Source organism: Hemitrygon akajei, chromosome 4 (assembly GCF_048418815.1).
Source record: "Hemitrygon akajei chromosome 4, sHemAka1.3, whole genome shotgun sequence".
Classification (NCBI taxonomy): domain Eukaryota; kingdom Metazoa; phylum Chordata; class Chondrichthyes; order Myliobatiformes; family Dasyatidae; genus Hemitrygon; species Hemitrygon akajei.
Genome location: NC_133127.1, coordinates 59808433 through 59820562, shown reverse-complemented (window position 1 = coordinate 59820562; position 12130 = coordinate 59808433). Strand labels below are relative to the sequence as shown.

Genomic DNA, 12130 nt, shown 5'->3' with positions numbered 1-12130 from the left:
GTAAAGCATCCGAAAATATTTCACTATAGCAATATCAAAAGAAAATGGCACTGAGCAGCATTCAGAATAATGCAGTATAAAAAAAAAGTTTGTTTCAAATTCAAGATTTTAAGGAGTATGTTTCCTGACCTCAACTTCTTTCATAAAATGCCTTCTAACATACTATGTTTAATTTTGGGACATTCAGATAAAATTTACAGTTTTGTTTTCCCACTATATCTAAAGTTTTCTGATAGTTTTTTTTGTATTTACATTATATGTTACAATGATTCCAGCTTGTTAGTTTCTGATTGTTTAAATGCATTCAGCAGGAAATGGGTAAAAATAAATGTTGAGGAATGTTTACTAAAAATAAATATCCTGAAAATAGGTGCTTTCAGATGTGTTAAAGACTAGAACAATACTACCACAATAATTTAATAGATCTCCACATGTACTCCATTAGTATAATTGGAAATTATATTCCTTTACATGAAGGCCTCTTTTATTCATATCCAGGCAGGACATCATGCATTTGACTATGATGCAAAATGTGACCTTCAGTGAATCTGAATTGTTTGGTAGGATTTCATTAATTTGCACCCCAGTGAATCTGCCATGAAAGAATCTGGTTGTAGATGGAATAAGATGCAGAGAAGTAAGAGCAGGAAAGGGAATCATAGAGTTACTGTGGGTGCTGGCATAGCCTCAATGGGGTAAATGGCCTCCTTTTATGCTTATATAAGTATTGGAAATGGTGCAACATACGTAGTTGCTACTAAATTAAACCTAAGCTATCAATGTCATACTTTACTCACATTTTTAAAAAACTTCTATCGGAGTTAAGTTGAACAATGTACCCCTATTTCTTAGGCACATTACAACCTCCCACAGTGCACTGCATTCCAAAGGCAGTGCACTGGCACCATTTTAGTAGAAGTATTTGCATTTTAAGATTGATTACATTACAGGACTAGACGGACACAATTTCCCAACATTGCTGCCTACTTCTGACTGCACACTCCAGCCATTACTCTATTGTAATGTGGCAAAGCAGAGCACAAAGTTAGTTCTTATTTAAAGAGGTCAAGAGATCTTAATATACTTACCGGTGACTTCTTTTAGTTGCTGTTGCAATTAGATATATTTTCAAGAACTCTCTGTTCTTAGTTAAATCTTAACCAACCTTCAGAAATGCCTGGTTTGTTTTGGAGTAGTTTCATATTAATTTCATGATATATGTTCAACTAAGCATATATTGAAATTCACCCTCAGTTCCAGTTCTAAATTTATTATATATTCAGAATCAAATTCCAATCAGAATCAGGTTAATATCACGGGTGTATGTCACAAAATTTGTTCCTTTGAGGCAGTAGTACAACGCCATACAAAATAAAAAAAAACTATAAATCACAAAAAATATATATGCTCTCTCTCTCTCTCTCTCTCTCTCTCTCTCTCTCTCTCTCTCTCTCTCTCTCTCTCTCTCTCTCTCTCTCCTCTCCCTCTCCCTCTCCCTCTCCCTCTCCCTCTCCCTCTCCCTCTCCCCCCCCCCCCAATGAGGAAAAAAGACGTGTTCCTGTTTCACAGCGAGACAGGAGACATAACTTGCTAATGTAAGTCTGTTGCAATGCTCTTTCTGAGCCTTGTGCCCAATGAACTCGGGTCTCTGGGCATACTGCCAGCTGCTTGCGATCTTCTATATCCCATAACTCATAAATGTATTTTTCCCTCAAATTTGGGCCCTCTACAAGAGGCCTGGGAGCTTGAGGGTTCGGCGCAATATCCTTCCTTTTCCTAGTAGTGCACTCTTCTGGACCGAGATCTCAAGATGTTGGTCCAGGGATTTGTTGGAGCTACTCTCCCAGTCCAGGTGTCACAGCTCCAAGTGCACCTGTCACCACCAGGATTACTCTGACTTTATCCTTCCACATACATTCTATTTGGTCCTTCAAGCCCTGATTTTTCTCCAGCATCTCATTCCTTTTTCCTGATGTTACTGTCATTTGGGATTGCCTCATCTATTACTATTGCTTTCTTCTGTTCCTTGTTCAGTATTACTATGTCTGGTTAGTTGGCCAGGACCTGCTTATCAGTCTGTATTTGGAAATCCCACAGGATCTTAGACCTGTCATTCTCCACTTCCTTCTCAGATGTTTCCCATTTGGATTTGGGAGTGTCCAATCCATACTCAGCGCAGATGTTCCTGTGCACAATTCCTGCAACTTGGTTTTTACAGTCAGTGTACGCTGTCCCTGCCTGCATCTTGCCCGCTGCTGCTATGTGCTGGATGGTTTCAGCAGATTTCTTGCACAGTCTGCATCTTGGGTCTTGTCTGGTGTGAGAGACACCTGCTCGTATTGCTCTTGTGCTCTGCGCCTGTTCCTGTGCAGCCATCAGCAGTGCCTCTGTGCTGCCCCTCAGTCCTGTCATTTCCAGCCGTTGGTAGGACTTTCTCATATCAGCCACCCCTGATATCTGGTGATGGTACACCCTGTGGGGCTTGTCCTGCCTTGGTCTCTGGTCCTCTGGATCTGCTTCATCCACTTCCGTTTCCATGTCCCCTGCCTGCTGTCTGAGTATTCTCCTGGCCCATCATCCTTAGGGGCCAACTTCCTGACATACTCATGGATGTTTTGCATTTCTTCCAGGACTTTGGCCTTGACACTTCTGTGAATTAAAATTAGACACCAGTGACTGATTATCAGCAATGAGGGTAAACTATCTCCCATACAAGTATTGGTCAAAACCTCTCACATCCCTAGCCAGCATCAAGGCCTCTCTGTCAATCAGTGCATCATTTTTCTGTACAGCTGTAAGGGAACGTGATGCAAATACTTTGGGGCATTCACTTCCATCACTCATAAAATGTGACATGACTGTATCTATACCATAAGGTGAGACATCGCAGACGAGCTTCTCTGGACAATGTGGATTTTTTCCAATATGTAGGAGAGAGCTCAAAGGGTCGAGACAGTAGCCAGGTTTGACAGGGATGTATTATAATAATTGACAAATCCTAAAAAGGACTGCAACTGTGAGACATCAATGGTGTGATCATAATAAGTGATGCTCAGTTTAAAAAACTCACATTTGTAGCACTATGCTTTGAGTCCCTAACCTTCTCATCTTTCTAACACTGTCTTCAGATTTCGGAGATGTTTCTGGTCATCCTCATTGGTAACAATAATATTATCCAGAAAGCACTGGGTGCTGGTCATTATTACAGCACCTGGTCCATAGCTCTCTGCAAGCATGCAGGTGCAGATGCTACTTCAAAAGTAGGCCTAGTAGAGCGATTGAGTCTTCTGTGAGTGTGACTAATGTACTGAGCTGCGTATATTTCAATACAAGAAGTATTGTAGGAAAGTCATATGAGCTCAGGCATGGTTCCACACCTGGAATTATGATATTGTAGCCATTAAGAGTTTTGGTTGCAGGAGGGGCAGGTCTGGCAGCTCAATATTTCAGGGTTCTGTTGTTTTAGATGCGACAAAGAGGAGGGGTGGTGTTACTTGTCAGCTCAGTGCTCAGTAAAGACAGATGGGACACCTCGTCCAGAGAGGCTTTATGGGTGACAATGATGAATATGAAAGCTATAACCACTTTAATGGGGCTATATTATAGGACACCCAACAGTCCACAGGACTTAGACAAACAAATTTGTAGAGAGATCGCAGACTGTTGCAAGTAACATAAGGTTGTTACAGCAGGTGATTTTAACTTTCTACATATTGACTGGGGCTCCCATACTGTAAAAGGACTAGTTGGGATAGAGTTCATCAAATGTGTTCAGGAAAGTATCCTTAATCAGTACATAGAACACCCAACGAGAGAGTGCGCGATATTTGATTTGCTATTAGGGAATGAGACAGGGCAGGTGACAGAAGTTTGTGTAGGTGAATACTTTGCATCTAGTGACCACAGTACCATGAGTTTCAAAGTAAAAATGCAAAAAGATAGGTCTGGTCCATGAGTTGAGATTCTAAGTTGGAGAAAGGCCAGTTTTGATGGTATCGGAAAGGAGCTGGCAAGAGTGCACTGGTACAGGCTGATTTCTGGCAAAGTTAGACTTGGCAAGTGGGAGACCTTCAAATGAAAATTTGGGAATACAAAGCACATTTGTGCTTGTCAGATTAAAAGATTAAGATAACAGGTGTGGGGAACCTTGGTTTTCAAGAGATATTGAGAACCTAGTTAAGACAAAAAAATGAGGTGCGTAGCAGGTAGGAACAAATGAGGTTCTTCTGAAGTATAAGAAATGGAAGAGAACACTTAAGAAAGAAATCAGGAGGGCTAAAAGAAAGTATAAGTTTTCACTAGCAGACAAGGTGAAGGAAAATCCTAAAGGATTTTAAATCCTAAATCCTAAAAGATACATTAAAAGCAAAAAGATTGCAAGAGAAAAAAATGGTCCTCTGGAAGATCTGAATGACAATCCATGCATGGAGCCAAAAACACTAGGGAAGACCTTAAATAAAGTCCTTGCATCTGTGTTTACTCAAGAAACAGACACAGAGTCTTTAGAAGTGAGGCAAAGCAACATCAACTTTATGGATCCCATACAGATTACAGAGCAGGAAGAACGTACTGTTTGAAGCAAATTAGGGTGGATAAATCCCCAAGGTATTCTTTTGGATCCCGAGGAAAGCAAGTGCAGAAATTGCTGGGTTCCTGGCAGTGATATTTAAATCATTCTTAGTGACAGGTGAGGTACCAGAGTATTGAAGAATAGTCTAAGATTTCCGCTGCTTAAGAAAGGCTCCGAAAATAAACCAGGAAATTATAGGCTGGTGAGCCTGATATTAGTAGTGGGAAATTTATTGGAAGATATTCTGAGGGACCAGATATATGAGTATTTAGATAGATATGGACTGATTAAGAATAGCCAACATGACTTTGCGTGTGGTAAGTTGTGTCTAACCAATCTTAAAGAATTTTTTCAGGAAGTTGCCAAGAAAGTTGATGAAGGCAAGGCAGTGTATGTTGTCTATATGGTCTTTAGCAAGTCATTTGACAAGGGCCCATATGTGAGGATGGTCAAGAAGATTCAGTGGCTTGGCATTCAAGATGAAGTAGTATATTGGATTAGACATTGGCTTTGTGGGAAAAGCTGGAGAGTGGTAACAGATTGATGCCCCTCTGAATGTATGCTCATGAGTAGTGGAGTGCTGCAGGAATCAGTGTTGGGTCCTTTGTTGTTTGTCATATCAACAATATGTATGATTGTGTGGTTAACTGGATCATTAAATTTGTGCATGACACCAAGATTGGAGGTGTAATGGACAGCGAGAAAGACTATCGTGGCTGAAAAATGGCAGATAGAATTTAATGCAGACAAGTTTGAGATGTTGCACTTCAGCAGGACTAATTGGGATAGATATACACCGTGAATGGTAGGACAGTGAATGAGTGCAGTAGAACAAAAAGATCTGAGAATACAGGTCTATAATTCTTTGAAAGTGATATCACAGGTTGATAGGTTCATAAAGAAGGCTTTTGGCACATTACCCTTCATAAGTATTGAGTACAGGAGATGGGGTGATATGGTGAAGATGTATAATACATTGGTAAGGCTTAATTTGGAGTGTTGTGTACAGTTTTGGTCGCCTACCTGCAGCAAAGGTGTAAACAAGGTTGAAAAAGTACAGTGAAAACTTACAAGGATGTGGCCGGGTCTGGAGGACATGAGTTATATGAACAGATTGAATATGTTAGGGCTTTATTCTTTGGAACATAGAAGGTTGATAATTGATAGAGGTATACACAATTATGAGGGGTATAGATAGGGTGAATGCAAGAGGTTGAGTGGGACTACTGCAGGAGGTCATAGGTTAAGAGTGAATGGTGAAAAGCTTAAGGGGAACATGAGGAAAAATATCTTCAATCAGAGGGTTATGAAAGTGTGGAATGAACTTCCAATGCAAGTGATTCACGTGAGTTCAATTTCAAATTTAAGAGAAGTTTGGATAGATACATGGAGGGCAGGAGAATAAAGGGTTATGGTCCCAGTACAGGTCGATGGGAGCAGGCAGTTTAAATGGTTCATTATATTCTAAATAGGCTGAAGGGGCTGTTTCTGTGCTGTACTTTTCTATGAATCTATGTCTCTATGACTCTACCCTTGACATATTTGAGTTTTCCATTGTCATCCTTGAACATTGTTATCGCATTATCCAGTACCTTATTCCTTTTTCAGTTGACTCTATTGCAGGGGATGTGGCAGGAAAATTGCAGATGGATCACTAATCAAGGGCTAATTGTCTCAGCCAATCACAGCCCCACAATTTTGGCCCTGCTGTTTTTACCACATACAACCCTAATGTGACTTGTTGGTTGTTGTATTTCACTGTTGCAAATGTCATTCCCACAGGAGTTATCTTTTCTCCAGTATAAGTTCTTAGATGGATTTCAGTTCAGTATCTTTGAAATACCATTTTGTGTAATGACTGTAACAGCTGAGCCTGTGTCCAATTCAGCTTTAATTAATTTGTTGTTTTCTTCTAGGATAAGCCATATTATTTGTCTCTTGTCAGTTTTCACATTATATCTCTTAGGGCTACTCAGTCCTGTGTGACTCTCATCATTATCAGACTTTTCATCAACAGTGGGCAAATTAATGCTCTTTTTGAAAATGGAACTTGATTTTTTTCTTTTTCTCTTCCCTGTGATGTCCATTTATTTTTGTCTGTCTGCTAAGCTCTTTGTACATGTCCTACTTTGTTGCATTTTCTGCAAATTTTACCTTTGAGTCTGCAAGTGAGCTCCTGTCACAATGGGTAACACAATTTGTTCAGCCAGGCAGGTTTCTGTTTAGATGCGGCAATTTTATTCACACTCACTTTCATTCCTGACTGCCACTCAATTATGTCTCTGGCTGCTGATTGATACAGTGATTTCAATCGCTCTTTTTAATGTGAGTTGTGCTTCAGTTAAGGGAATTTCTTTGATGATTTATTGTGAGATTACACAAACTAAATGATCTCTCAGTGCATCATTAAGACCATCACTGAACTGACAATGCTTGGACAATGTCTTCAATTCAGCCATGTAGGCTGAAATGGACTTCCCTTCCTTTTGATTCCATTTATGAGACCTAAGCATTTTGCAGTCAACAATGGATTCTGTTTTAATTGTTGCTGCATTACATTCACAATATCATCAGAGCTCATTTTGGTTTTGTTGGAAGAATTAAAGTTTTAAGTAAATTGCATGCTTTTCCACCTGTTGCACTCAGCAACACTGGCACTCACTTTTCATAGGCTATTTCAATTGCTTCATGTACTGCTCAATTTGTTTAGTATACATCATCCAGTTATCTGTTGTGCAATCAAAAGCATTTATCTTTCTGAAATAGCCAGCCATTTCTGCTTTTTTATTATTAATATTAATATTATCACTAGGTACTGATTGTTTATGAACCCTTGCATTTTGTCTATTTTCTGCTCTTTTTTTAACTTGAACTTCTTTCTCCTTGTGAAGAAAACATGCTGCACTTCAGAATCTGAATCAGATTCAGCTTTTATGTATGTTTGAATGTATTGCTGTGCTTCAAAAGGTAGGTAGTCAGCTCGCATTTGTTTTAAAACTTCCTCATTGCCACTATTATGTTTGATAACTCCAGAATTTAATTGAAAGAAAACTACAGAAGACCAGGATAACTTGTGTACTCTTAGTTTTGCTTTACTGAGGAGTTCAATATGACATGGTGGCTTTATGATGTATGCCATTCACGTACTTCTTACATTTAACCCAAAATGAATTCTGTAAACAAAGAATGCTTAATCTAACAATATATTTATAGTATTATTCAAATATTACTGAAATAATAAAGGCATTGTTGACTTGTGTACTAGGCGAATAATGGCCCTTGTGAGGAAGAATGAAGCTCCCTAGTGTATGCCCTGCAGTGTGTTTAAGTGAAATTATTGATTTGCTTGGATAGTTGCTAGTGTGTGAGTTGTCCATTGTGGGTATTACGTCAACAGTATTGGCACGAGTGTGAGGGAGAGCTGAAGCAGATGAATTGACTTGTTACTGATTGGTGTGAATTTTTAGTGTGGAAACTGAATTGAGTAATGGGTGAGAGTGGTGGCATTTCAAAAGAGAAGCCATTTGAAGAGTGACTCACTCACCTGGATTATTATGATTGATCACTGAACTTTTTTTGCACTGTTTCTTGGTTCCAATGGCAACAGTCCTGGAATTCACATCTAATATTACTGCCTACTGAGATCATGTTTGGAGGTTGCCCTGGCTCCTTCTGAAGAAGAGTGTTTCTCCTCCCCATACCTTGAATCAGGATCTCTGGTGATATATCCAAAAACTTATCTACCTTGCATGTTAATTATTCCTCAAAGTATTACAATACTATATGACTTCTGTAAAAAAACTGAAACCATTAATGGTATTTATCATTTTTTACAGAATCAAGCAATGATCTAGCACTGGTTAATTATGCACTGCAATCCCTTAAGTTAGTTATGGAATAGCCCACATCTTTGAACTGACTTTTAATATATTTGACTAATGGGTATACAGTATCTTTTGCTAGTCTTTTTTTATATTGTTCAGTTCAGCTTTACACAGAGTCTCTTAATTATCCATTTCTGACAAAGATGACTGCAAATCCTGGCTGAAACAGTTAGGAGAGGAGAAGCAGAATTAGGGAATTGGATAAGATCCAACAAATTTCTGACCCAAACATTTCTTTCTGTAAAAATAACTTGTGTTTTTTTATCACGCTCAGATTGTCTAAAGTTCTTTTAAACTACAGAATTATTTCAAGTAATAATGTACTGGATAAAGTGGATCAAATGAGAAACTTGCGATTAGTTTCAACAAAATAGAATGAGATAATGACCAGATAATCTATGATTTTTATTGATGTGAATTAAGTAGAAAATATTTGCCAAAACAACAAGAAGAATGTTTTACTCTTTTTCAACAAAATAGCACCAAAGGTATTTTTCATCACCTGATAAGACATTTTGGACACTAACCTAATCACATCAGCACCTTTTGACAGGTCAAGATGCCCTCAATATCGCACTGGGCTGCCAAAATAAATTGTATGCATGTTACTGGAATGAGATCTGAAAAAAGACAGCATAAAACTCAGAAAGTGTCCACACTACCCATCGCCATCATTTTAAATATGTTTATGCTGTTTCACATTTTTTTTAAATTTCATGTTTTGCTCAACTGGGAGAAAAGTGAACCAAACATATAACATTCCAAATCATTTCCCAATAACACTCTTCCCTTGACCAGGCCACACAAACAAGAGCACCATCCAAACAAAATTAAGCTATTAATCTGCTTGACATTCATTCCAGTTAATGAGAAAAATAAAGCTCATGCAGATGCAATAAAGAATTAGTCTCATGATCTCCGTGCGTGGCATACAGTATAAGGTCCAGTTAAACATTGTTACTGAAAATCATGAGATTAACTACAGGGTAGTTGTTAGACCTGAGGATTGTTTTACTTGCTGAAGACTAGCATGAAACCACTTGTTAACTTTCTCTAATTCACCTTCTGCTCACAGCAGTAGGTTAGATGGTAGTTAGTCCAATGTATTTTATAACATAATTCCACTGTGTCTTTCCACTGGAACTGTGAGGTTCTTGACAAAGAATAGTACTTAGAGGTGGTGACTCTAATCTGATGAACATGTGGTGCCGTCATACCTCATACAACCATCTTTTGAATGTTTCAGGCTCATTACAGCAGCCATACATGTCTGGGAAGGAGACTACTGGGGAAAAGTTGAACACTGGCTCCTGCTAGGTAATGGTGATGGATGCAAAGGATGTAAGATTGAAACCACGACTGCCTGGGGCAAGTGGGAAGGGTTTGTCAGTAATGAAGAATGTTGCACATACATTTTATGAGTACAGTAAGAAAAGCAAGTTTAAAGTCATAAGGGAAAAGATCGACTGAAAGGATACTTGCAGTATGATGAACAGTTCGATAGTCATGCTTACCCTTTAGATTCAAAACCACTTTAGGATAAAGGACAAATAAAGGTTACTTACGTCCATCAGTTTTTGGTGTTTCTTTTTTGTTTGACAGCATCCAGCTTACATGGAATTAATTCAAGGGAACCCATTTATACAGAATTTTAAGTGGTGTTTTCAGATGACATGAAATCAGCTAGGCTACATTTACCACTCTACCTCTGTACCCTACCCCAGTCAGTCTGCCAGCACTTTTCTTGTTCTAAAATATATTTGCAACTTATTTTGCTTCTTTCAGAATGCACTGCCCTAACAAAGAAATCAGTGTCCATTGTTTCTGGTTTCTTTTCAACTTTGAAGTACAGGGCTAATCTCTTTAACCTCAAGTACAATTATTTATTAATAGAAAATGTTCTATAATCAAATTTTCCACCATGCCCACTAAACTCTAGTTAATGATTTGACCCAGTCAAGTGCAGTGTGACCTTTATGATAGTCTGTGCTTGCATGCACTACCTCTTCAAGGCACACTTGAATTATTCCACTTTGTCTCTTTGTAAAGTAATCACTGTGACTAATGCCCTGCTTGAGTAAAATATATTTCAACTGAAACAAATACTTCACTCAAGCACAGCATAGAAGTACAAGGGGCCTGTTTATCTGAACAACATTATTCTGCACCTCTGTAGCTCTTTGAATTATGGATACAAAAACTTTAAAGAAAATGTTGAATCACACTATGAATTAATGATGAGTAATACAGATAAAACAAACAGCGCCGTGGAGTGTTGCATTTTCTATCTGGTTCAGTAACGCTGACTAAATAAACTGACGTTTGATGCCAGATTGCTTGTTGTTCTGCTGTACAGGGTGTAACATTAAACCAGCGGATGCAATCCCTAAGTAACGGAAAAAATAGCACGGACATCTGCAAGATTATTTTGCAAGAAGAAATGATGAGTGTTGTAGTCTGTGTTAACTGTGCATATGGAGCTGGTGCTATCCCGCAGAGTTTTGTTGCTTGGAACATATTGAGCCACATAATCAGATTCAACTGCTAATGGGAAATGTTTCACTATGCCTAAGCAGCACAGACAACTGCACTCAAAAGGTAAAATTTAATCTGGCTGTAGTGTTTAATGCTAAATGCCAGCATGTTAGGGAAATCTACTAACAGCATCAAAAACCAAAGAGCTATATTCTCATATAAGACTTTAATCTGATTTTTGCACTTAAATGTTAAAGCCCTACACACACTGAGGAAATCTTCCAATGAAATAGAATCTATTGTGAAATCTCTCCTGGCAATTCCCAAAACCAGATCTTATCAGGGTTTAATTCAGAGTATGAAGTCATTGGACTCCACTGTCATCTTTAATTTGCAGTAGAGTCATAACAACACGGGGTGGACAAGTATGCCCTTTGCTGCTCACTTCACCATTCACATAGATCATGAAGATCTAACTTCATCTACCTTCCTTGCTTCTGTAATTCTCAATACTCATTCCTCACCAGGAATGATGATTTTGCACTGACATTTTGGAGCAAATGTATTCTCATAGTTTGGAATATTGAATCTTTGAAATTTGGCTTTGGATCTGATTAAGAATTTTTCTTAAAAATTTTATTTTTCTGTTAAATTTTTGTTCAAAATTCTGTTAAATGTATGTGGCCTATCAGCGGCATCAACTGTGCTTTACCGAGAGGGATTTCTCGCAAGTCGGCAGCGGTTATTTTAAAAGGAAGCTTTAAGAGCGTTTGTCCATTGTACGTGACCTACCAGCAGCTACAACCGGAACACCAATAGTGAGTAAGCAGGGAGGGTTTAGGCATAAAAGGATGACTGCCTAGTGGAGCGGTCATCGACGGAGTGATCTGAGGCAGAGTGGTAGGGTTTTGGAAATAATGGGTTGATGCGAGGTAAATTACCTGTGAGGAATAGAAACAGGAAGTATGTTCTGTACAGGGTGCCAGATGTGGGAAGACCGAGAGACTCCCAGCTTCCTGGATGGCCATATCTGCACCAGGGGCATTGAGCTGCAGCTCCTTAGGGACTGCGTTAGGGAACTGGAGATGCAACTTGATGACCTTCGTCTGGTCAGGGATAGTGAGGAGGTGATAGGGAGGAGCTATTGGCAAGTAGTCACATTGGGGCCTCAGGAGACATGTGGGTAACAGACAGGAGAGGG

General features: G+C 38.9%; 1 long non-coding RNA gene across 1 annotated transcript; it reads right to left on the bottom strand.

Annotated features, from left to right (window-relative positions):
• Positions 1–1563: 1563 nt before the first annotated feature.
• Positions 1564–10286, bottom strand: LOC140725915 (uncharacterized). The gene is made up of 3 exons (XR_012098513.1): positions 10020–10286; positions 8982–9035; positions 1564–2649 (listed from the first exon to the last, which is right to left on the bottom strand). It is a non-coding gene; the product is annotated as an uncharacterized lncRNA (long non-coding RNA).
• Positions 10287–12130: the final 1844 nt, after the last annotated feature.